The 25,462-nt window shown below is 40.2% G+C and overlaps 1 pseudogene across 2 annotated transcripts in view; it reads left to right on the top strand.

The window, feature by feature from the left end:
* LOC308477983 (heparan sulfate glucosamine 3-O-sulfotransferase 1 pseudogene) overlaps positions 1 to 25,462 on the top strand; it is a 75,749-nt pseudogene that overhangs the window by 5,501 nt on the left and 44,786 nt on the right. Inside the window, exon 2 of one of the 2 annotated variants that reach the window (XR_013991650.1) lies at positions 12,171 to 12,251. The exons of the other annotated variant lie outside the window; for it this stretch is intronic. The product of XR_013991650.1 is annotated as a heparan sulfate glucosamine 3-O-sulfotransferase 1 pseudogene (transcript). The remainder of the gene's footprint in view (positions 1 to 12,170; positions 12,252 to 25,462) is intronic. 2 annotated transcript variants of the gene reach the window in all.

Raw genomic sequence — 25,462 nt, 5'->3', positions numbered from 1 at the left:
ACACACACACATATATATGTATAATAAATAGTCCAGCCGCATCTTAGAGACCAACTAAGTTTGTTCTTGGTATGAGCTTTCGTGTGCATGCACACTAATGGTGTTTCCTGTCATTTAGTGGGTTGAGGCAGGGAGACCCAGCTGTAAAGTTTCCTAGTACAGTACTGTATTCATAACAAACCATGAAACAACCGTAAGTCATAATAAGCTGCTCCTGAGCAAGCATCATAAAAAATCAAAGCAGTTTACAACAACTATGTATGCGTTATAAAAGCCACATAAAAAAATGTAAAACGTATCACCAGCTATTATAGAAACTTTGTAGCCTAATTGTCTGCATAAGAATGGCAGCAAAGGGAAGTTTTCAGCAAATGTTTAAAGGTCAATATAGAAGACAGCTGCTGAGTCACTATTGGGAGACCATTCCGCAGGACTGCGCCAATGACACTAAAGGCTCTATTTCTTGTCAGTGTCAAATGAACCTTACTAACTCAGGGTTAAATGGAGATCATTCACTGTGGCGTGGCTCATAGAGTGTTGAATCAGGAAGCCTGATATAAAGCTCCCTCAAGGACCTTGGGACTTTTTTGCAGGCTGATCTATTTCATATGGTGATTTTTGTATGTGTGTGTAGATATAGGGATTGCATTCAGTGCTGAACCAGTGGGGTTACGCTGGACCAGTGGAACTTCCATTCCCTCTCTTCTACTGTGCACCGCCAAAATCTGCTCCAAAGGGTGAAGTTTCCAGAGCTGATTGTGAGGGTGAATGAGAGACTGGAAGGGACAGGATATGGAGAGGATGTTCCATTGCAGGCACAGAAGTCACTTGAACCAGCAGAGTTGCAGCATTGGATCCCTAGATATAGATCAGTGATGGCCAAACTTGGCCTTCCAGCTGTTCTGAAACTACAATTCCCATCATCCCTGACCACTGGTCCTGTTAGCTAGGGAAGATGGGAGTTGTAGTCTCAAAACAGCTGGAGGGCCAAGTTTGGCCATCACTGATATAGATGATATAGATGATGGGGCAGAAGAGAATACCATATACACAGCTGTGAAATATCCCAGATGGCCCAGCTTGTATTTAGCCATTTAATGGAGAACTCTCCAAATAGAGAAGTCTCCAAAGAGGGTCAAGGGAAAGCCACTTTGGTATCCACTTATGGACAAGTGATATGATGGAAATTTTTGGGAGGCTGCTAAGTTTAAGTGTTATCATGGTGCCTGATGTAAAAACCTTCAGCTCAGCCTGGCTTTCCTTGCATAGCTGAGTTCCTGGCTGAATAGGGGTGCTCGTGTTTATCTGCCTGCCTGCTTTAATATTAAGTTGTTAGGACTTTTAGCAGAGATGGGGAAGGAATGGATTGTATTTTTATGGACTATTGATTTTTGATCCATCCTTACTCTTGACCTTTGGATCCATCCTGTTTTGTTAATATACAAGAAAATCTATTTTTATAATAAAAGGCTAAAATAAGGAGAACAGCTCCTGTTCTTAACTGTCTTGGCAGTGCTCTTTATTTATAGACTCCGCCTGCTTGAAGTAATGACTAATTAGCCCTGGGAATTTGGAAGCTAGTAATGCTACTGGCTTCCCACCTTCCATGGGAAAGCTATCATTCGGGTAAGAAGCCTCAGCCTCTGACACAGCCCTTGGAGCAAGGCAGCATAATACAATTTATAGCAGTGATATAGGCAGTTTTCAATATATAAGTCACTGTGCCCATTTTCCAGATATTTTGTCTTTATTGTTTCTCAGTCATAGCAATGCTGGTGCTGGCGCCTTTCTACATTACAGTGGTACCTCGGGTTAAGGACTTAATTCGTTCCGGAGGTCCGTACATCACCTGAAACTGTTCTTAACCTGAAGCACCACTTTAGCTAATGGGGCCTCCTGCTGCTGCCGCGCCGCCGGAGCATGATTTCTGTTCTCAACCTGAAGCAAAGTTCTTAACCTGAAGCACTATTTCTGGGTTAGCGGAGTATGTAACCTGAAGCGTATGTAACCTGAAGCGTATGTAACCCGAGGTACCACTGTACCAGTTTTTCAGGCTCGTTGGGTAGAAACACACCTTCTAAGTTGAGATACCCAGAATATGGAGCTCCCTCCCCCGAGATGTAGGCTTGGACCTCCTCTTTCATCATTTCCGCTCTGTTTAAGTAAATTGTGGATATACGATTCTTAATTTTATTTATGAATTGCTTTCTGCAAAGCATATCAAAGCCATTTCACAATAAAACAGTCACATAAATAAAAACAGCTAAAGCAATTACACGTTTTAAAACAATTTAGAATTCAGTACAGTTACTAACTGTGATAAGAAAATTATCCACTTAGAAGGTTTGTTGAAAGAAGAAAATATTTGACAGGCACCGTAAGGACAACAAAGGCAGTGCCTGTCTGATGTAAAGGGAGAGAGCTCCAAAGGGCAGCTGCCACCACACCAAAGGCCTGATTCCTACATTCTGCAGCATGGACTTCTTGTTAAGATGATATGGTTTTAGGGCTCCCTCTCCTGCAGAGTGCAGTGGTCAGTTGGGTACATAAAGGATGAAACTCTCTTTTAGGTGTCCTGGTCTCAAGCTGTAAAGGCCTTTGTACACCAGCACCTTGAAGTTAGCTCAGTGGCTACTTGTCAGGGCCATGTAATTCTTACAGCAGCGGCATAACATTTTGACAGTATTCTGCTCTTTGAACCCTGATTTGTTGTTGGCTCCAAATTAACTGCTTTGTTTGCTGCTGGTTTGATTGTTCTTGTCGTATGATTTCATTATTGGTGTTAGGCACCTTGAGTACTGCCTAGGAACTTGAAGAACACTTAAAGATGGTGATAAAAATGGCTACCAAAGTGGAGTGAAAAGTATGTGGGTAGAAAGAACTTAAGATGGAGCTCACCTATTCTACCTGTCCCTTCCATGACCCTCTGGGCCCAAAAGAAAAAAGAAAGTCACATGAGTCCTCTGGAATCAATTTGATGAGATAGAAGATAATCTTGCTGTGGGTTGGCTACCTTTTGGCTAACCAATTTCCTCAGATTACTGCCAAGGTAGCTAGCTTTTGTGCCGAAAGAAAGAAAGAAAGAAAGAAAGAAAGAAAGAAGAGTACTTGAAAATTGAGAGGGGAATCTGCAATTCTTGTTCAAACAGAATGGGATATTTGGATGAAAGCCATTGTTTTTAGCATAAATCAGTGTATATACCAATTTATAAGTTTAAAGGACAATATTGAAGATTGGTAGAGAAGAAAATATGACAAATATTAAACCTGGGGTTTTGTTCTTCCATTTTTTTTAATTTTTTTGCAGTATAGAAGTTGTTTAGTATACATTTCAGCAGGTGTGCTTCTACAGCATTACCCTTTGCAAAACAAGCTTTCTTCTAACTTCCATGAAATTATTTTCTTAGCTATAGCAGGAACAGTTTTGAAGACTTGCAAGAATAACTATTGTTCTCTCCATTGCTCTTTAAAATGTATACTTATTGCAGCTGCTCTCAGCTTTGTCTTCATGGAGTGATGCTGAAAGTGCTTCAGTACTTTGATAGACTTTTGTATGACAGCAGGTGAAAACAGAATAGTCTCAGTCAGTTCTTTTTCTGAGGCTTTGAGAAAGAACTTTGTGCAGCAGCGAGAGAGCCTTTGTTCTAAACACCCAGGAAGACAGTGCTGTCCTTTGTATTTCCAAGATTAACTTTCCAGCCATAACACAATCTTTCATAAATTATACTCTGTGAAAGTAAGTGAAGTAGGTTTTGTTGATACAAGCAAATGAGTAAGCTTTTGAAATGCTGACTAACGATGATTACATAGAGAAATGTTTCTTAAGTCTGCTTGTAATGTCTCTTCACAGATTCCTAATTTAGATTTTACAGATCACTCATTCTTTCTTGGTATATATGATTGTAATGTTCAAACCTCTCTGACAATAATGAGACCTGATCTAGGATAGGAGAAGTCCTGGTCCAGTGTGTGCTCTGAACCAGAGGAAATAGGTCACATTCATATATTGTAGGGACACATTTGAGTCCAGATTAAAATGATATCAATTAATAATCCCAAAGAACAAGCCTCAGTTGAGCAGTTGCAACTCATTAGTCAATATCAATGAGAAAGAGAGCCTTGTATACAATAATGAACTTGCAGGACCTGAGGCATCAACTCCTACAAGGGTTGCTCATGTACAGTATTTTTAAAAAAGAATAGCTCTATGGTCATCACAGGATAGATAGCCTTATAAAAACTATTAAGTTGTACATAGTGTATATTGTCAATGGACAACATAGAATCTGTGCCTTGTGCACCCAAATGTCACTTTTAACTTCATTGTCAGAGACCTGGCATAGTATATTTATAATCCATAGGCTCTCAACTGGTGCATGAAGTAGTATGCAATGTGGGAAGTCTATTCTTTCCTTGACATGTAAGGAAACAAAAATAATTGGGACTGAAATGGAGGATAGCAGTTTTTTTGAGGAAATTTAGAGAATGCTGACAAATGCAAGAGCACATGAATATGAATTGGAACTGGAAGGCGAAGGTGACAAGGATACAAAAAAAACTCACAGTTGGATATGCCACAGGAAGAAAATGGTGAAAGGCAATGTACTTTTACTACAAGACCTAATAGAAGAAAACAGGAGTTATATAGCTATTAATTCCATGGTGGCAACCGCAGTTAAGAAAATTACTTAGCAAATCTACCTTTTAAATCTTATTATTGTCTTCTTTGCCTTCATATTTATTAGAGATTGTTTTACAGTAGTTTTCTAAGACTACAATCTCAGGCAAGTTTATCCCGAAGAAAACTGCATCAAGACAGATGAGGCTTTTTTCTAGTCCCATTACGTAGGCTTCCATCACTCTCTTTCTCTCTTACTGTATTTATACAGCCCTTTTCAACTGCTTCCATTCTCTGCACTGTTTGAACCTTCTACATTGCTGTTTGCATTCTCTTCCCATTTGACAATACACCTTCAAAAGTTTTTGTTACTTTAATTTTGGAAACATTTATAGTTCTACCCCAGCACACACACTCTTTTGTGTGTATTGTACTATAATTGCTTTTTCATAACTGTGCTTAAATCCAGGACTGTTTTCCTTCTTCCTTGTGTGTAGCACTTAGTACAGTATGCTAAAAAAACCCCAAACCCTTCTTTTCCTCATTGAATTTGTCATAAAGAAGCATATTTATTTAGAAAGAAAATACCACTGCGTTTAATGGTGCATATTCCCTACAGTCTGCTTAGAAAGTTAAGCCCACAATCCTCAATTGTCAGTGTTCCCCTTTCTTCAGTGATAAAGACTACCCCCCCCCCCGAATTTTTTATTATTATCAAGGTATCGTTTTTGTGCATATGAATGTTGTGGGGAATGAGAATGAAGGTTGAACAGAGTGAAGGGGTTTACTTCGTCAACCCCTTCCCTATTATTGAATCCAGATGAGTTTTCCTGTTCACTCCAGAGCTTTTTTAAAAAGCAAATTTGTACCAAAACCTCCAACTCCCCTTCTCTATCACCAGTCTTCAGTCCCACACTGTTTGTTGGTTCATTTTGTTGCTAGCTCATCCATGCGTGGAACACCCATTTTACTAATTTGGGGGGGGGGCAATAATTAATGCATGCTGTCTGAACAAGTCCTTCAAACACCACAGATCATTTACACACAAGTTACTTTATTTATTTGCTTATTAAATTTGTATCCCACCTTCATCCGAAGATCACAGGGCAGTTCACAGCATAAAAATACAAAATGAGAACACAGAATACATAATAAAACAAAAACAAAGCAATACCCCCATATATTTAAAAGGCCATAGACTGCTAATCAGCCAAAGGCCTGGTTATAGACAAACGTTTTCACCTGGTGCCTCAAGTTATACAATGAAGGTGCCAGGCAAGACTCCCTGGGTGCATAAATGCCAATCTGCACCTTGAGTGCCTGTTATAATAACCATATGTTATTAGTCAATGTTACCAATAAGCTTGGATTAATTGGAACTCTTCATGTGCCCCAAGACTCTGTATGTAATTTAGCTTTGCTTGGAGCAGTGAGTGCAAGGATAGTGTAACTGTGGTCAAATCAGAGACAGCAGGTATAGTCTAAGCCAAGTCTGATCCTGACAGGATGATGGTAAGCCACAGGCATGAGCAGGTCTTCATAAACCTAATTAACCCCCCAGAACATGGTGCCATATCCAATGCAAGGAATTCCCAAGTCCAGTAATTAATAATCTCTAGTAAATGATGGCTTCCTTTCAGCAAGCATACACCTAGCTAATTAAAGTAAGCACCCTGGCTAGCTTCTTCTGAAGAATCAAAGCTCAGTCCTTACCAGGATCACAGGGATACTTGCTAAACACAACCTGATTTGTTACAATGTCCATGTAACTCCTCCACAACTCTTTGGCAGGAAACACAATTGCTATAACTCATAACCATACAGGGTAGCTCATTAATCATGTCTCTGTTATTTAATGTTGCACATACCCAGCTTAGACACTAATGAGATCAGTTTGCAAATTTAGATTTCTGCCTGTAGATAAACCGTATCCTATAACTAGACACCCTGAGTTTTTTCAGCTTTTAGGACACATTCCCTAGGTTGCTTTATACTTCTCCTTTTGAGATGCTCTGACACTGTTAATTATGGCAGGAACATTCCTCTTTTTTTCTCCAGCTTTAGTTAGCATTATCACCCTCTCCCTTGCCTTTTAGTCCACGTTTGTTGTTTTCCCCAGGACTAGTCAGTTTATGGTATAGAGGGCTCCGGCCAGTGTCTTTCTACAAGGAAGTTGCCCCGTTTCCCCCCTAACTATTTAGGACTCCAGAGGCAAATATAAAATTTGGCCCCCAAGTTGGCTTTCAGCTGCCCCTTCCAGGACTTTGGCAAGGAGAAGGATTATCTTAACTTTAGAGTCTCATACAACACATCCTGCTGACATTTTCAAGTCCAGCTGTAGCCATCTATGAATTGTGTACAGTAAAAACATAAAAACCTGAGTCTAACCTCTTCCGAGAGCCAGCATGGTATAGTGGTTAAGAGCGGTAGTCTTGTAATCTGGGGACCCGGGTTCGCGTCTCCGCTCCTCCACATGCAGCTGCTGGGTGACCTTGGGCCAGTCACACTTATTTGAAGTCTCTCAGCCCCACTCACCTCACAGAGTGTTTGTTGTGGGGGAGGAAGGGAAAGGAGAATGTTAGCCGCTTTGAGACTCCTTAAAGGGAGTGAAAGGCGGGATATCAAATCCAAACTCCTCTTCTTCTTCTTCCTTCTTCTCCCATCTTCTCAATAGACAAGTAACCATTGTGTTCCATCCATCTCACTTCTGTCTGTGTTTGTGATTTCACAAGTCTTGCTCTAGTGAGAACCAAAGCTGAACTATTTGCAATCGAACCTTTAGCCTTCCTGGTTTATTTAACCTCCTGTTACAGAAATGCATATCAGGCACATCTCTGCTTACAAACTGCTTAACTGTATGGTCTGGGCAGTGTGGGGTGGGTGTCCTTTATAATGTGTAACAAATAACCATTTTATTCTTTCATATTTTTGTACTTACACTTCAAGTCACAAAGCTGTCTTTATTTCCTGTCAGCCATTTGGTGTAAATATATATTACACTAATAACAAATTCTGTAGTTCTTGTTAATTCCCTTTGCTTATTCCCCATAGCTTGTAAAATAACATTGGCATTTATTGCTCACAGTCTAACTCTCCAAGTTTGACCAGTATGATACTGGTATATTTTGAAGTAATCTTAGGCTGTCCAGTAACGTCAACTACAGGAGAGGCCCCCAAATTAGTATTTCGATGTGTAAGACATGGGTCCACAGAGAGAGAGAGTAGGAGATAGAGCACTCTGGTAATATCAGGGATTTTCCAGTTAATTGTTTCAACAGGGAGAAAAGCTTTTGGTGATCTGTGTAGTATACATTTGTATGCACACATGAGATTATTTTATGTTTCAAGCAAAGAAAGGAAGGAAACGGTGTTTTGCTGCTCAGATCAGAAAGAGTAGCCTTGCATTGCTGAAGATCATGGATATCTCAGTCAGTTCCTTTGTAAGGAAGAGAAAATAATTTAAATAAGAGGACCAGATTCACACCCTTCCAGAATATGTGAAACTAGAGAGATTTTGACAGCTGTTTTTTCTCCCTCATCTGTATTATTTTTTTGGTCATTGTATACCCTTTTTAAAAAGTGATAATAACCATATTTGAAGCCCAAGTGTTATTGTTCCAGTTCATTTCTGTGAAATCTCTTCATGAATAAGCTGGAGCAGAGCTTCCGATTCTTCACTTCAATATCATTTTGTTTAAATGTCTGGAAACTGGTGCATAGTCCTTTGGGGAGAACAAAGAGGGTTGGTGTATTTGCTCTTTACAGCAGACAAATCTCTTTGGAACATTGAAACGTGAAGAATTGGGGAGAAATGACTGTAAGGTTGACAGCAATGGCAATCAAGTCTGAACTGAAGCACCGCTAATGGTATAGAACAAAGCAACTTCCAGTCTTTGATCTTTAGCCTTATTTTTCCAAACTAGAAAAAATATCTTCCCAAAATCTTATGAATGCATCTTGACAATGCTGCATTTGATAAAAGAAAACGCAGTAGTTTTCATCTGTTTCTTAAACAGAGGTGTTTGGTTGTGCATAAAAATAGTAATCATGATAGTGTTGCATCTGTATCTTTGGCAGGAGTCAATGGTTTGTCGGTTGGCCTTGTTGGCAAAGCCAAGATTTGTGGTTGTTAGTGCCCCTCCCCATATTTCTTGGGAAAGGCTGGAGAGGGCAAATCATGCATGGCTGGTCACTGCTTTGCAAAGGTGAATAGAGCACTTTTGTACAGCAACACCCAATGCCTGTGGTCTTTCCTTAGAGAAAAGTGGGTAAAGGGGGAGCCTGAGGAAAAGGCTTTGTAAGCATGCATTATTGGCGCTGCTGTCCAAAGGAGGACTGGGTAGCACCCTTAGCATCTTCCCTACCTGCCACTCCAACTTTTTATTGGAGGGAGGGTTATTGATTTGTCCCTGTGTGGTTAAGTAATGATGCCTTCACCATATACCTGCTTAGCAACCTCCCAGCCTTCCTCTCAACCTGGGAGTTGGCAGGGATTGCTACACAGCTGCTCAGATGATTCCACCCATCTTTGCATCTCTAGTGTTTAGGGGAAGGACAATCCCATTTAGAGGGTAGTGGCTTATTTGCCATGGCAAAGGTATTTGTTGAATCATGGTCCCTTGACAAAATGCAGATTACTATAGGGAAAGTGAAATATTTAAGCTCCTACAAAGCTACTGGTTTTCAGCAAGATGCAGGTAAATATGGAGTGAAACTAAACTTCATCCTTTTCCAATTTTTAAAGTTGAACTGCCTTGGTAAAGGGACCTGTCCCCCTCATTATATACCTGGATGGTGATATATAAGTAATAATAAATCATTTCAACAGATGTTTGACTTACTTGTTCAAGAGTAGTAGCATGTGTTTCTGCTTGGACATTATGCAAGTGATAGGCATTTGCTTATGTTGTATCACAGTACTGTACCTCAGAAATTACTAATTAAAAGGCATGTGTGATTATAAGAGTCAGCTGCATAATTTCAGTTGCCACTAGCAGACAGTATGAGGCTTACAAAATTGTCAAGGTTGCAGAGGATAGGATCAGTTGCCTATGTGTTTTTTTCTTGCAGTGCTTGGAAGAGTAAAAGATCGATGCAACTCAGTAGTGCCTCATTGAAGCTTCCACCTTGGAAACACATTGAGGACATCGGGAAAGAAACATTTCTCATGACTGAGATATGAGAATTCTGTGTCTGGGGTAAATCATATATGCCTCCTATGGAGTGAAGTAGTGAGAACTGGAGTGTGGGGTCAAGTTTGTCTTTCATGGTCAGATTTGGAAGATGATGAAGTTGAGTGGAAACTTTGAAGCAGTTCTGATGGTGTACAGCTTTGATGGCACTCAGCAAATCATAACCATCTATAAGAAACACAGTAATGTCACTGGGTTGTGTATTCTGCCATCACAACTTAGTTCTAAATATTATGGCACTGGATTTAAGAAAATATGGAAGGATAGAGACCCAAGAAGGCTTGGTGGAACATATTGATGCTGGCTGTAGTTCTTGAGGTACAGCCTCAAGCAGGGTTATGTACAGGCAAGTCACTCCATCTTTGCTGCTGTTTGCTTCTTCTCACCAGCCTGGTGAGAACTCCTGGGGAAAATATCTGGTTCTACAGCTTTCTCACCTATTTATCATCACCCGTCATTCACTGGCCCTTTCTGGGAAGGGCAGACAAGCAGGTTCGTAGCAGTATTAAACCACAGTACTAGGGGCAGAGTTCTCACCTGTAGGGGTAGAGGCCTTGATGAATGGCCAGCTAAACCAACCCTGCCATAAACCCTGCCAAATGTGTAGGAAGTGCATGAGTTGGGTTTATATGGTGGGTGTGGACAATCCCTGAATATTTAACTTCTACTGAAGGCTATCAAGCCATAAGTAGGACTGATTGTGACGTTCTAGTATGTCATGTTCTTTCAATTGCTTCCCCTAGTTTAGACTCTAGAATCAAGTCCTCAGTATTATCAATGTGCATTATATTTTGTTCAAAAAAACAGTACCAGGAAGAAAGAACACTGTATATTTGTATTCAAGGTCTTCAATTCTAGGAAAGCTTTCACATTTTAAAGTACATGAATCACAGGTGGTCTTTTGGGGTATCAGGATTTATTCTTAAACTAAAGTATGTGTTTAAATTACCCTGGCTGAATATAGCAAGTATGTCTATTGTTTAAAACTGAAATATGAAGTGACACGGTTTTATTAGAACAATGGAACTTTACTGCCAATGCAAATCCTGTTTTCCTCTTCATTTCAGTGAGACATGCTGGTCCATTCTATTCTGGAGGATTACCCTAGTTCTGTTGAATCTCAGAGCAGTTGTTTCCTAGCCATAGAATCAAAGAATTATAGAGCTGGAAGGATCCCCAAGGGTCATCTAGTCCACTGCCCTGCAATGCAGGAATCTCAGCTAAAGCATCCATGATACATTTATGAATAGCTAATCTGAGTTTATCTGTTTTTACGTCTATAGTAATAATATATATTCCTAACTTTATTATTGGGTCCTCTTTATTTCATAACTTTTTAATAAATAAAGGGACCCTGTTATATCCAAATAGTACCTGTACCGTACCAATATAAATTTTTAGTCATGTACAAAATTGCTAAATAGCAAAGAGTACCAACAAGAGATCACCAGTAAAACGTCAATTTCACCAAGTTCCTCCAAATGAATGGTAACTTCTAAATCCTTTGGGGAGAAGCTCACAATGAAAAGTCTGTTTGAATGAATGATGAAGAACACTAGTCTTTCAGGACAGTTTGTTAGATGACATTCTTCCCATTTGCTGTGTCATCTTTTGTAACAATGTTGTTTACAATGTAGTGTATAAACACAAAAATGTAAAAATGAGATTACACACACATTTACTGATTACCAGCTGTACTTTAAACCAAGTTGTCTGAAGCACTGTCTTTACACTACCAGTCCAAGGAAAGACTGAATTCACTGAAGATCTCTTCTCAACTGATAACTGTAGCAGTCTTCAGCAACCCATCTCTAGGGGCAATGTCTCATTTGTGCCATAATTGCATTATAATCATAAACATCCCACATATGTAAAAGAGACTTTGCTACTTGGACAGTTTCTAAAGCTGAAACACAATTGTTTGCATTCAGACATACATATCCAATATGGGAACATATATACACAAGGTTTTAAACAACTTTTTTTTTAAGGAAATCATTAAGAGGGCTAAGTATTTGGCTGCAGGAGCTTCCTGCAGCCAACCAGAAGCCATGCTTTGGTTTCTGAATGTTTTGGAAGTCGAATGGACTTCTGGAACACATTCCATTCGACTTCCAAGGTACGACTGTATTGTACTAAATTCTGGCGCTTAATACAAAATATTCTAAGACACTGGTATTTACCTATTACAGGATATTGGTGGGCATCTGCACAAAGTACTACATTTAGATATAGCTTACAATAAGAAGGGCCCCTCTAGTTACTAAAGGCTGTTTAAAATGTGGTATATGCTTATGTTACTTGCAGTCTTTACAAAGCAGTTAATTAATCCTAAGTGAGCTAACATTTTTGCTTTGCAGAACATCATGGCAAATGTAACTTATATGATCCTATGCCCTTGCCCAGATGTATGTGCCAGGCACACAAATAAAGCTTTAAAGGTAAGATCAAAGCTAACTTACTTGAAGCTCCATTAATTCTGTATTTTTAGAATGTAGTCATTTACCCGAGATTTTTGTCAGCCATTCTGATGCACTGTGCACGCCGGTGCAATCCTGTATAATCAAAACCTATTGAAAAAGGCTGCAAAGACCCTGTTCTCCCCCCGCCCCACCCTTTTAGTGACATTTCAGTGACATCTTTGTGATGTTTCTAGGTCCCTTCCGAGTTCGGCACAATTCACGTATACATGGTCACACACATATTGAATGGGGACTGCCTGTGTCGAGAAATACAGCTCCAAGGCCCAATTCTGGGTGATGAAGTAGAAATTCCAAAGTACCTGAATGTCATCTTAGTGATGCCACTGCCTACACAATCAAATTACTGAAGTAATCTAATAATTTGAATCATTGCTTGTGATATTCATGTCTGTTTAGCACATCTGTAGTAGATATAATGTAATAATATGTCATTGGTAGCAGAAAGAAATTTCAAAGCTTTATACCCTAGCCTTGGGGAAAATAGAGGAAAAAATATTAGGAGTCTCCTGCATTCAGAAACTTTTCTAGATAAGCCAATCATTCTAAATCTCATCAAAATATTAATAAAATCCAATTTTGATGGCTGTGTATGTAGAAAATGGTATTGTACCTTTCTTAAACTTGCATGGTGCTGCACTTAGAAAATAGTCCTTCGATCCCATAGGGAATTGTTCTACTTTGCTCCTATAATGAAGCAGTTCCTTTAATCAAGTGAAAGCCAATGGGGATACAAAAACATCTAGCATGGTTTTATTTTGCCCAGTGGGGTACATTTTGGATTAACTCTGTCATGTACAACCAAGAACTGCAGTAAAAGCATTTTTAAAAATCAAAGTTGTAGAGCATATAGAGCTGTACCCCCCCAAACCCTCCCAGAAATTCAGCTGAACTCTTTTAATCTAATCTTGAGCAGTGTTTGTGCTAAAATTAAAAAGTATTATTATTTTCCCCTGGAATACAGAATTAAAGGCAGTAGCAACAGCAAGTCTCATCCCTACCTCTGGGAACATTAAAACCTCCTTTCACATGTTGGAGAATGAATGGTAAAATCCAAAGTTTGATTTGGAACTCCCACCCATTCTCCCTGTTGCAATACTGTATTGCTGTATGGTTTCAGACATCAGCTTAACTTTGCATAGTAGCGCAAGGGTGACTATGTTTTGTGGTCTGTGAGTGTATTGGCATATTGAAGAAACTAAGGTCAGCACTACAACACTCACTGCTACCAAGCACAACCCAAGCCTGATCTATTGGCTACAGCTGAATGTTTCTATCAAGCCTATTTTCAGCAAGCGGATGGGGAGAAAGCCTATGCAAGGGTATATGTGCCCTTCAATACCATGTTGGTGACCCCCATAGTAGGATATCTATTCTGTGGCAAATGTTGCTTCCTTGAAGCCATTCAGGTATTTCACAATTGTGGAATATCAAGGAAAGCAATTGTGAATGCTGAAAGGATATGGTTTTCTTTATTTTCATATAATATGGAAAGCAATTAATCTGTTCTATTTAATTATGTGGGCTACCACTTCTGTAGCACTAGTAGTGTAGTTCTGAGCTATTCTGCTGTATGCTCTCTCTGTCATCATCCTCCTGGGCCATTAGTAGGCTTTTATGCTATGGCTATTTCACTTAGGCTGCAATCCTATACAGACTGAAGAGTACCATTAAACTAAATGAGATTTATTTCTGAGTAGACATGTATAGAATTGCATTGTAAGCGTCACTGAGTTTTATTCAGTCCTACACCAGTGGGGTTCTGCTGGTGCAATGGGACTTCTATGTCTTCTTGTCTTCCCAAATCTGCTCTGTGGGGGGGGGGAGGTCCCCCCAACCCCTTGGAGCCAATCATGAGGGCATGTGAGAGGATGAAGGAGACAGGTGTCATGGGCTGTCCAAGTCAGGTTGCGTCTCGAGGCCCCAAGACCCACCCCCAAAATAAATACACACAGACACTTATATTAGTTTAAGTTTTGGGGCAAAATTTTTGGCCACAACTTTATTGAAATACAATCACATGAGCGGTATTGGCTTAGGCATTGACTCCCCACTATAACTGGCCCCACCTCTCAGGGTGATCGTCAAATGGGGTAAACCAAACGAGGGAGCTAGGTCGATGAAGACCAACCTAAGCTCACCCCGGGGTTCCTGTGGTCCTGGCATGGCCCTAGCCCCTCAAGCAGACTTCAGACAAGATCCAGGACCCCCATATTCCTTTAACGGAATACCCAGTTCCTGGAGGGGCAGGTGATGGCCACACCTCCTCTCCCCACAGTCCAACTGAGCCAATGCCTAACGGCCACCTTACAAGTTGTGACGATTTGCTAAGGGGTAGGCAAAAACCAAATGGCTAAAGCCAATCTGCCAAATGGAAAAATTCCTACCCAGCCCCTGTTCCAAAACAGGCGACCCAAACCAAAGCAAGGCCAAGCGACTCTGCCTAAACTAGGGAGGGTGGGCGGGTGTTCAACAGTGTGAAGCTCCTTGCATCAAACTGCTCTTTTTAAAGCCCCTGGGATCATGCCACCCACTGGCTATTGGCGAAAATCGCCTGGTGTGATCCCAGGGGAATGGCCAGGACTTCTTGCTCCTCTCCCCCCCATTTTAACCCTATCAGGTGAGCTCTTGGGTCCCGCGCGCAACCAGGACCCTCTGTTATGAGGATCCCATATGACTGAGCCAGCCCATGACAATAGGAGAGAGCAAGGAAGTTCTATTGCACATATTTTATTTTATTTATTTCTTCCATTTCTATATCGCCCTTCATTTGGGGATCACTAGAATACATATTTTACATGTTTATACATATTTTACATAGTAATAAACGAAAACAATAACCCCCCCCATCACAGTTTAAAAGGCCACAGATTGTTAAATTAGCCAACGGCCTGTGAGAAGAGGAATGTTTTTGCCTGGTGCCTAGAGATATGTGACAGAGACAAAAGGTGAGCCTCCTTGGGGAAAGCACTCCACAAATGGGGAGCCACCACAGAAAAGGCCCATTCTTCTGTTGCCAGCCTCTGGAACTCTCATGGAGCAAGCACATAAAGAAGGGCCTCAGATGATGATCACAGGGTGCGGGTCAGTTCATATGGGAAGAAGCAGTCCTTGAGGTATTTGGAAGTCCCTTTTGCCATCAGAACTGCAGTGTTGGATAATAGACTACAGTGGTACCTCGCAAGACGAATGCCTCGCAAGACGAAAAACGCGCAAGACGAAAGAGTTTTCCGTTTTTTGAGTCGTTCCGCAAGACGAATTTCCCTATGAGCTTGCTTCGCAAGACGAAATGTCTTGCGAGTTCTTGCAAGTTTGTTTCCTTTTTCTTAAAGCCGCTAAGCCGCTAATAGCCGTGCTTCGCAAGACGAAAAAACCGCAAGACGAAGAGACTCGCGGAACGGATTAATTTTGTCTTGCGAGGCACCACTGTATTGTATTCAGCATTCTTATGGCCTTATTTATTTCTTCTTGGGCTCTAGCCATGACACCCATCCCATTTTCTGTTCCTGCTTTGCCAGCAGTCACGTGGTTTCTGTGGAATAACCTCTTGGGTTGACTCTTGTCTGTTCTGACATGATTTCTGTTGATTACTCTGACTCGTTGCTGTGCCTTGCAGATGTCCTTCCCAGCTAAGATATCTGGGCTAGCTGACTGAGATACTTCTTAATGTATTCTGACTCAAAAATTGAAGGTTCAGATAGAAGGATTGAGAGTTTTAAATATAGACATCCTGGTTAATGTGTAAAATGTAGAAATCCGGGGAGACTTTAAAAAGGTATATATCACACCTAGAAAGGAAGCTTAGTGACTTAAAACAGGATCAATAAATCCTTTTTAGATAGAAAGGGAAGATGCTACTAAAGTTGCATAGGGAAAGCTTTTGTCTTCTTTATGGTGTTAGGCTTGTGGTACTGAAAGAGAGGCTTCCACGTTTGCAAATTCTCCTAAATTAGAAGGAGCAATGTAGTCACATTTCGAGTTGAAGAACTTCAGTTCAGGTTAATAGCTGCCATATGCAGTCTAATATGTAATGGCTCTTGGGGGTAAAGATTAAAGTGAAATATGTGCTTAATGGAAAGGTATGAGAATTGGATAGAAATGGAATATGAAAGATTGTGTTTTTTATATTTAAAAAACCCCATAATATGCATTATAATTGCCCTACCCAGTATGACTGTGAGTATATTATAGGTTATGATTTGCATCCGTGCCTCCTGAAGATTTACTTAGATTAGTCAGATTGTTACAAACTTAACCTGCATGGTCTATGGTTTGTGCCTTCACTTTAGTCAATTACTTCACACAAAAGAACCTTTTCCTCAAGAGATATTCTGCCTATCAATCACTACTAGTTGCATGGGCTTGGCTAGGATTTTTGTTGGGGGGGGCAGGACTGATGTGATTGGTCAGTTAGTTAAGTATTTCTATTGTTTTACTTGACCTGGGGGGCAGGTGCCCCCCACCCCCCATCCTTGGCTATACCCATGACTAGTTGTGATGTCTTATTCTGTCTCCAGGATCAGAGGCAGCAGACCTCTGAATAATAAATGGTTGGGAACCACAGCTGCAACATAGGTATCTGCCCTGGTCCCATCTAGCTCACTACTGTTGACACTGACTGACAGTGACTCTCCAGGGTTTCAGTCAGGAAATTTTTCACAGCCCTACTTGGAGATACTGTGGAATGAACCTAGGTACCTTCTGCATGCGAAATGTGTGCTTTACTACTAACCCATGGACCTTCCCCAATGGAAGAGTACTGCTGCATTCATGTACTGGCTTGTGGGTTTCCCATAAACATAAGGTTGACCAGCGTGTAAAGCAGGATGTTGGACTAGATATAGGCCTCTGATCTGTTCTAGGAGAATTGATCTTATGATATTTTAAGGAAATTAAATGAAAAGCCTGTAGATGCACACACTTAACTTTTTTGTTCACCTCTTTGAAATGTAAGAGTCAGTATCTAAAGAGCTGTTCTTGTGGGTGGTAGGATATTGAAAACATGACAAAATACAACAAAATATAAATTGAATAAAGTTGAAACCAATCCACAGAAGTTGTTGGTGTCTACCTGTCTCAAGTGACAATGGAGTGCACCTCCAGGGGTGAAGTCAAACCACTGGAGAATCACAGTACCTGCTGTGTTTGCAGGGACCGGAAACTCATAATTGCTGCTTCCCATGTTGTTTATGCTGTGTTAGCAGAACCAAAGTGACATCTCTGCGGTGCACGCTTTCGCAGTGCATATGGAAGTACTGGGCTGTCCAAATGGCAAGACCGTTCTCTTAACCTTGCTGATGTGATCCAAAGGAAAGCAGAGCAATACATTTGGCACCAGCTTGGCTTCAGCAGTTGTCAGAAGGAGGCATACAAGACACCATCCAACCTCCTTAGGGACTCTACTCCAGATTTGTGTGATATTTACCCCTTAGCCTTTTCTTCCCCTGAAGATGTCCCACAAGGCAGTGGGTATGGATTTTTCCTGGGGTTTGCTCCATGGATCAGTATAGCCACAAGGCAGTGAGAGTTTGGATTTGATTTTCCTTCTCCTAAATGGGGTACCTTCCCAGGTAAATCCACATATAGTTATCCTAATACCATAGCAATGCTCATTCTCTGAGGCTGCAATCTTATAGAAACTGGAAGTCCCATTGAACTCAATGGTGCTTACTTGATTTGATTTTGATTAGACTCACATATCACTTTATACTTCAAAAAAACTCAGTGATTTGCAATGTGTATAGTACAACAAACTGCAAATCACTCTGAGACTTTTTTGAATGTATAATACAACAAAGGATGCGGGTGGCACTGTGGTCTAAACAACAGTCCCTAGGACTTGCCAATAAGACGGTTGGTGGTCCAAATCCCCGTGACGGGGTGAGCTCCCATTACTCAGTCCCTGCTCCTGCCAACCTAGCAGTTTGAAAGCATGTTAAAGTGCAAGTAGATAAATAGGTACCGCTCTGGCAGGAAGGTAAACAGCGTTTCCATGTGCATCTCTGGTTCGCCAGAAGCGGCTTAGTCATGCTGGCCACATGACCCGGAAGCTGTATGCCGGCTCCCTCTGCCAGTAAAGCAAGATGAGCGCCGCAACCCCAGAGTCGTTCGCGACTGGACCTAACAGTCAGGGGTACATTTACCTTTATAGTACAACAAAACACAATAAAAACATTAAATAATGCACATTATCAATACAGTAAACTTTAGAATAATGCATACTCAAACCCAAGTTAAATAACTTTAGCAATATCATTAATGTTGCCCATATTCCCATGTGAATAAAACATTTTTACCTGGCATAGAAATTAGTAAAGTATGCATCCCTGAGAGAGTGTTCCAAGGGTAGAATTGCACAGTAACTTTTTTTGTTTGCCTCTTCCTACTGAGGATATAATAAAAGGATTCTATTGTTCTAGGAATGAATAAGTCTTGTTGTCCTAGAGGCTTTTTTTTGTATGTAAGCTCATTCATTACTCTGATGTGTCATAGTTTCCTGGTGCATGCATCAATTGTAGGTAATTATCTATTCACCAGTATTTTTTTAAAAAAATCTGTACAACTAATTCTGTGCATCCCACAGAAATTCCACCTTAGGTTTTGGGGGTTGTTTGTTTTGACAGCATCATGCCACCTTCTCCAATGTGAACTTCCATGATGCATGACGATATATTGTAGGAGTCTTCATTTCAAAGAAGAAAATGCTGAATCCCTCTAGGCATTCAATGGCACTAAAGAAGCTCTTTAGTTTAAACCACTAAGAAGAGGATAAGACTAGTCCACAAAAAACTCCTCCAATGAGCCTTAATTGTAACATGGAGTTGTCTTCTAGGCTGCTGCTGCTTTTTCAAAATATTGACTTATACAAAATGGTCCCCACCTAGACTTCTGTATAGCTTGATAGCTGAAGGTACTTTGTTGCAACATTAGGATGTAGAAGGAAAATTTGTCGTTTAAACTTGGGGAAGAGCTGAGATCTGGGATTAGCAAGAAACAGCTTTAGGGATCAGATTGGCTTTTGGAAGAATGATGTTTTTTCCTGTTTAGCATCATATGACTGGGTACCTGCCCAGTTCTGCTAATCTGCTGGACTTGAAAATGTGTGATTAGACAGATTCTGCTAAAGTACCACATGTCTCCAGAGGAACTGGTCATGTCAAGTGCTGCACTGAAACTACTTACTGCTCATGTTAGTGGGGAGTTCACATTTTTTGCTCTCTTCCACACATAAGTAGTAAAGATATATATATATATGCAGCCTTTTCTGGTTATATTTTCCTTTGAAGGATATATCAGAAATGACCTGTGGTACCCTTGTAATATGCTATTTGGACAAGACTGTCCTGGTTATGAATAGTCATTAGAGTTCACTAGCAGCAAAATGTATTTCTGAATTCATAAGACCTTTCCTCTAAACTATTTGGAGCTCTAAAGCAGGCATAGGCAAACTCAGCCCTCCAGATGTTTTGGGACTAGCGTAACTCCCATCATCCCTAGCTAACAGGACCAGTGGTCAGGGATGATGGGAATTGTAGTCCCAAAACATCTGGAGGGCCAAGTTTGGGGATGCCTGCTCTAAAACATCTCTTCCACCATTCTCCCTCGCCACCTTAAGAACTGCTTGGTTTGGGGTTTTTTAATGGAGATTAACTCAATATTTTTGCTATATTAAACACACACACACACACACACACACAACCACCACAAGAGTAGAACAATAGAATTAACACTTGTATAGGATAATGATTAATATTGCATTACTGTAAGAATTGTTTTAGTGTAGAGAGGAAAGGGGAAATTAAATAAGATTAGAGAAGAGCAGGATATGTTTTAAAGCTAACTTTGAAGTAATTTGATCTTCCCACACACACATTATGCAGAATAAAACTGACAGGGATCATAGCACCCTTTTCGTAGAGATTTTTTAAAAGATGAAATCTACACCACCTACGTTGCAGATCTGAGATGCTCCTGCTTGTTATACAAGAAGTACCTAAATCCTTTTAAAGTCTTATCTTCAGCATTGTCTTACCCATAAATATATACATATAATTATTGAACAATAACACAATATGCATATATGTCAGTCATTAAAACAAATTGGAATGCACCTGTTTTACCATACAAAGAACCAGATTGGGTGGTAGAATAGTCTTTATTTGCTATCTACTTATTTTGCTGAAGAAGTAAATCTTCAGTGCAGTTATGTATTAGTAGTTTGCATCACAAACAGCAATTCCACAGATAGTTTATTCCCCTCCCCTCCAAAAAAAAAAGTTTACAAGAATAGGAGGTAAACTTTTTGGTGTGCTCAACCTGGTTGTCAGGTCTGAGGCTGTAGCTGGACAAGCCACAACTGGGGTGGGGGGAAGCCTGATTCTGTCACAAGCAGCAAGGCCAGAGACAGAAGGCATGGTCAAAGTCTGGTTGATGATCAGGTTACAGGGGATTTAGATAGGAATCACAAGGGACAGAAGCAGAAACATAGCTGAAGTCAGACCAGAAGTCAGGCTCAGGAAATATGGTCTATATTACCAGTTGTAGTAACAAATGGTTCATACTAACAAACAGGCTTGACCTCAGGGGTTTTATATGTTCTAGGGTATGACATTGTGAAAGCAGGGCAAGGTTTCTGTCAGCTAATGCATTTTTGGGTGGAATTCTGAGGCACCTGAATATTGCTGTCCCAGGAGCTAAGATGCAAGAGATTGGCTGCTGGAAACCCTGTCTCAAGATCTACCCCCTCACCTTATAGTAGGACCTGCTGAGGTATTTTTTTACTAATACTTGGGGTGTGGTATGGATAGAGTTTGATAGAATTGTTTTCTGGTGGATTGCTTCACTGTTCATTCCACAGCATCACAAATTCAGGATCTTATACTAGTCCATGAAGATAGTGTTCTCCATATGTATGAAAGGGAATGCAAATATTTTTTTCATTTTTCAAGTGATGCAGTGCAGCATCGTGTCTTGCCCCATGGGCATCACTTCACCACATTCAGAAACTAATTTAATAAAGCCTGTTGAAGTGATATTATTCTTAGTTTCTGTGGATCTGCAACAAAGCTCATTGCATTTTGTTTGGCTTCATATCGATATTACAGTACTCGCATTGTGTAAATGTCTCTTCCCCCTTTCCCCATTATATTACTTATATAAAGTATGCAAAATTATCAAATTATCTTATAATTCTTTTATGAGAATGTATTAAGTTTTTCCTGTCTTTCCCTTCTCATAGTCATAAACTTGGCATACTGCTAATCCCTTTTCATATAAAAGCATTAAACCTGTTTGAGCCATCTGACTGCAGAGCAACCTCATTCAACCAAATGACCTTGAGGGCATTCAAGTCATGGATGCTCTTGAGAATTCCTTTCCTCATCTCCCTTCCAGCCTCTGGAGCCGCATCTTTCACTGGTTCTTAAATACACGTTTGGCATGTGCTGCCTGTAATCCATAACTTGCTAAGCTTCTGCTTTTAATTATTCTGCTAATGTGGGCAAACAGAAACATTCTCTTTTAGCAGGAATGATGCAGTATGAGATAATTTGCATGTCTACATGGCAAATAGGAATGAATTGGATATCAAATTGGAGGGTGGGTACACATTAAGTGGCATCAGTTATGAAATCAGTTTTATATCACTGATGATTTTTCCCACAAAACAATTTATCACATTTTATAGGACTATCATAATTTTCTGCTGAGAATGCTTTATGCCCTTTTAATCCATTTTTGGTAGGTATTGGTGGAGGGCTTTGGGAATATATATTGTGCTATATATTTTGGGAACATGTTTGCTCACCTTGCAGTTGGACAGCACTTAAGATATAATAACCAGTTTTGCATTATGGTTCCTAAGATCAAGGAGCAGATTTTTGTTTCTTGGGAGAATATTTAACATCATTTTGAATAAAGATTGTGCATTGATTCTTTCACAACTACACTGATTTCAAGCACTGCTTCCCAAACTGCACTGCTTCTTAGAATTCTCATGCACCAGATACAAGGCTGCTAGTATTTTCATAAGAAAAGATTTGCTAGTCTTTTCTAGCAGGAAAATCTTGCCTTGAATTTCTCTACCAAGGTAACAAATAACCAGATTGGAATAATATTCAGGTAGCTTTATTATAAGCATCCATACGTACAGTGGTACCTCGGGTTAAGAACTTAATTCGTTCTGGAGGTCTGTTCTTAACCTGAAACTGTTCTTAACCTGAGGTACCACTTTAGCTAATGGGGCCTCCTGCTGCAGCCGCACCGCCGGAGCACGATTTCTGTTCTCATCCTGAAGCAAAGTTCTTAACCCGAGGTACTATTTCTGGGTTAGCGGAGTCTGTAACCTGAAGCGTCTGTAACCTGAAGCATCTGTAACCCGAGATACTACTGTACAGTAAATTACACAGGGTGGCGCTGTGGTCTAAACTGCTGAGCCTCTTGGCCTTGCCAATTGCAAAGTCAGCAGTTTGAATCTGCACAACAGGGTGAGCTCCCGTTGCTCTGTCCCAGGTTCTGCCAACCTAGCATACCGGTGCAAGTAGATGGATAGGCACCACTGCAGCGGGAAGGTAAACGACTTTTCCATGCACTCTGGCACTTGTCACGGTCCTCCGTGTGCCAGAAGTGGTTTAGTCATGCTGGCCACATGACCTGAAAATCTGTCTGCAGACAAACGCTGGCTCCCTTGGACTGAAGGCGGAGTTGAGCTCCACACAACAAAGTTGAATTCAACTAGACTTAACCATCTAGGGGTCCTTTACCTTTACCTTTTGCTTCTTGCAGATTCTTGCAGCTTAAAACAAATGGTTTTCATCTTTTATTTAGTTATTGTCTTTCAGGCCACAGTTTTTAAAGGTGAACTCAAACACTGATTGTATGAGAACAAATATTATTCTAAGTACACCTAAATAGTATGAAAAAATGACATGCAGCATTAGTTCCAAATAATAATGTTAAAGTGTATTAAGGAAATAGATAACATTGCAAAAACGCAATAGTAAATGGACTCGTTGATCCAGGGCAATGCCTGATCAACAAACTAACATGACTAATATATAATTAATGAATCATGCCTAAGATCAAATGTGTTTCAACCATGTGGATGTTTCTCAGTGGTCAAAATATTTGTTTAACATGCAGCTTGCCGTGGAAAATGTCGCTACTTGGTTAGTCTGGCGTGGTGAGCTAACTACCCATAATCATAAAATTTCAATGCACAAGTGGTAATCTTGATGGCGTGCAAGCTGGTGTAAAATATAGTGTTTTTCTAAAAGGTAGTGTTTTCCAGTTGCACTCCCTTTTTGGGATTCCATATGTCAGTTACCCACCGCCAGTTTTAATAGCATAACCTTCTTATTGACACACAACCTTGTTTGTGCACTGTTTGTATGGCTTTCACCTCACTGTGAACCTTATAATGTAAGCTAAAACACTTGGTTCAGGCATTCAGAATTCTCTTATGGAATGTCTAGTTTTCTCCACTCTACAGCTAACCTTTGGCTGTCCAGGTGTTTATATACGGTACTTCGGCTGAAACGGGCACCTGTTGAGATGTTGGTGCAGCACAAGTTAACTAACCCTGCCCTACTTAAATCCCTGGGTTTCCCTCCCCATCTATACATATAGTTTTTCTCTGCTCTTTGGTGATTTCATTATGTTCCATGGTTTACAAATGGTGCTGACTGTCAAAGTCTATTTTCCTGTTTCTGACTTATTTTACCTTATGTTCATTTCCACTGCTTTTGTGTCTTGTAGGTTTCATTGTGCCAAGGCCCTCTCCTTGAGCTGTTACACCTTTACTATTTTTAAAGTTCTTCTTTAAATCCCACTTTTCCAGCAAAGCCTTTCCTTATTATCCCTAGATCTACCCAAATTGTGCTTCTGCTACCGCTTGATCCCCCATCCCATGGATACTATTGGGTTGTCAGTTTCTTGGGAATTGTCTTTCAGCTATAACCACTCTGAAGAGGATTGTGTTACTCCTTTAAAATACAGGCGGCAGCAAAGGTTGCTGATAAATATATTTTTTAAAAAAACAAACCAGAAATGGTATCTCTGCTGCTCATCCTTGTGGTGAGCAAAGAGAAATTCTCCAGAGTTACCGGTACTTCACTGTACAAGCTGCCCCTTGCCAAGCATGCATGAAAGTTCTTATTCTGGAGAGCTACTGAGCAGTAGTAAATGCTGGTTCTTGTACACCTTCGTTCGTGGCTTAAAGGATAAGAAATGAAATTGAGGGATATCCCAAATGTTCAGTCTCATTGCTATAATCATGTTAGCTGGGGATTTTTATTCACATTTATAAGGTACAAAAAGATATAGTCTGGCAGGACTTCCTGATGATAGTATGTCTTCTGGCAAGGATTCATTCCAAAATATAGGCTTTTGAAAGCAGATTGTCATTCCCTGCTTTGAGGGGAAATGTGCCCACAACAGAGTTACTAGGACAGTGTTTTGTGGGCATAAAATCAGAGAGAGAGAGAGAGAGAGAGAGAGAGAACCCTTTCAGAAAAGAAGCTTTTAATCCTTGATTAGTTGGCTAGGAAAATTGCAGACAGTTAATCTGCTGCCACCATTAAAAATTATGTCGGTTCTGACCTTTCATTTTCCTTTAGGGTAACTAAAACCATGAAAATTGGCTTGTCACACAGAGCTGCCTCCCTAGCCAAAGAGTAATACCCGTCAGTTTCCTTTAGGGATATGATTTTTTTCATTACAAAATGGAGTTACTGTGTACAGTTGTAGACAATGTTTTTAGTTTATAATTTCTTTGTACAATGCAAGTTTAGTTTTGTGCACAGTCAATGCAAAGGAAAAATAATAATTATATGGTTGTGCTGTTTACATTATCTAGATCATGAGCAAAGCACAAATTCCCCTTATAAGGAACATCCACTCAGCCTCCATTGTAACACTGAGCCAATGATGTTTCAAGGACTAGAGAAGAAATTTTGCCCTCAGTAACTTCAAGTGTCAAAAATGTACTAGATGTAAGATTGCATCTAGGACACAAGTTTCTACTTGGCATTCTACCTCTTCTTTGTTATGTTTTCAGATGACTTAATATCAGATTTGAGCCTTGTTTTGTTGTAATTTGATTTGATGTGACATATATACATGAGGAAAAGAAGCAATTCACATTCTGCATACCTTGATAATACATTTAAAATAGA

This window comes from Podarcis pityusensis, assembly GCF_964106645.2.
Source record: "Podarcis pityusensis genome assembly, chromosome: 5".
Taxonomy (NCBI): Eukaryota; Metazoa; Chordata; class Lepidosauria; order Squamata; family Lacertidae; genus Podarcis; species Podarcis pityusensis.
The sequence above is the reverse complement of the archived record's forward strand: the minus strand, read 5'-3'. Positions and strand labels throughout refer to the sequence as shown.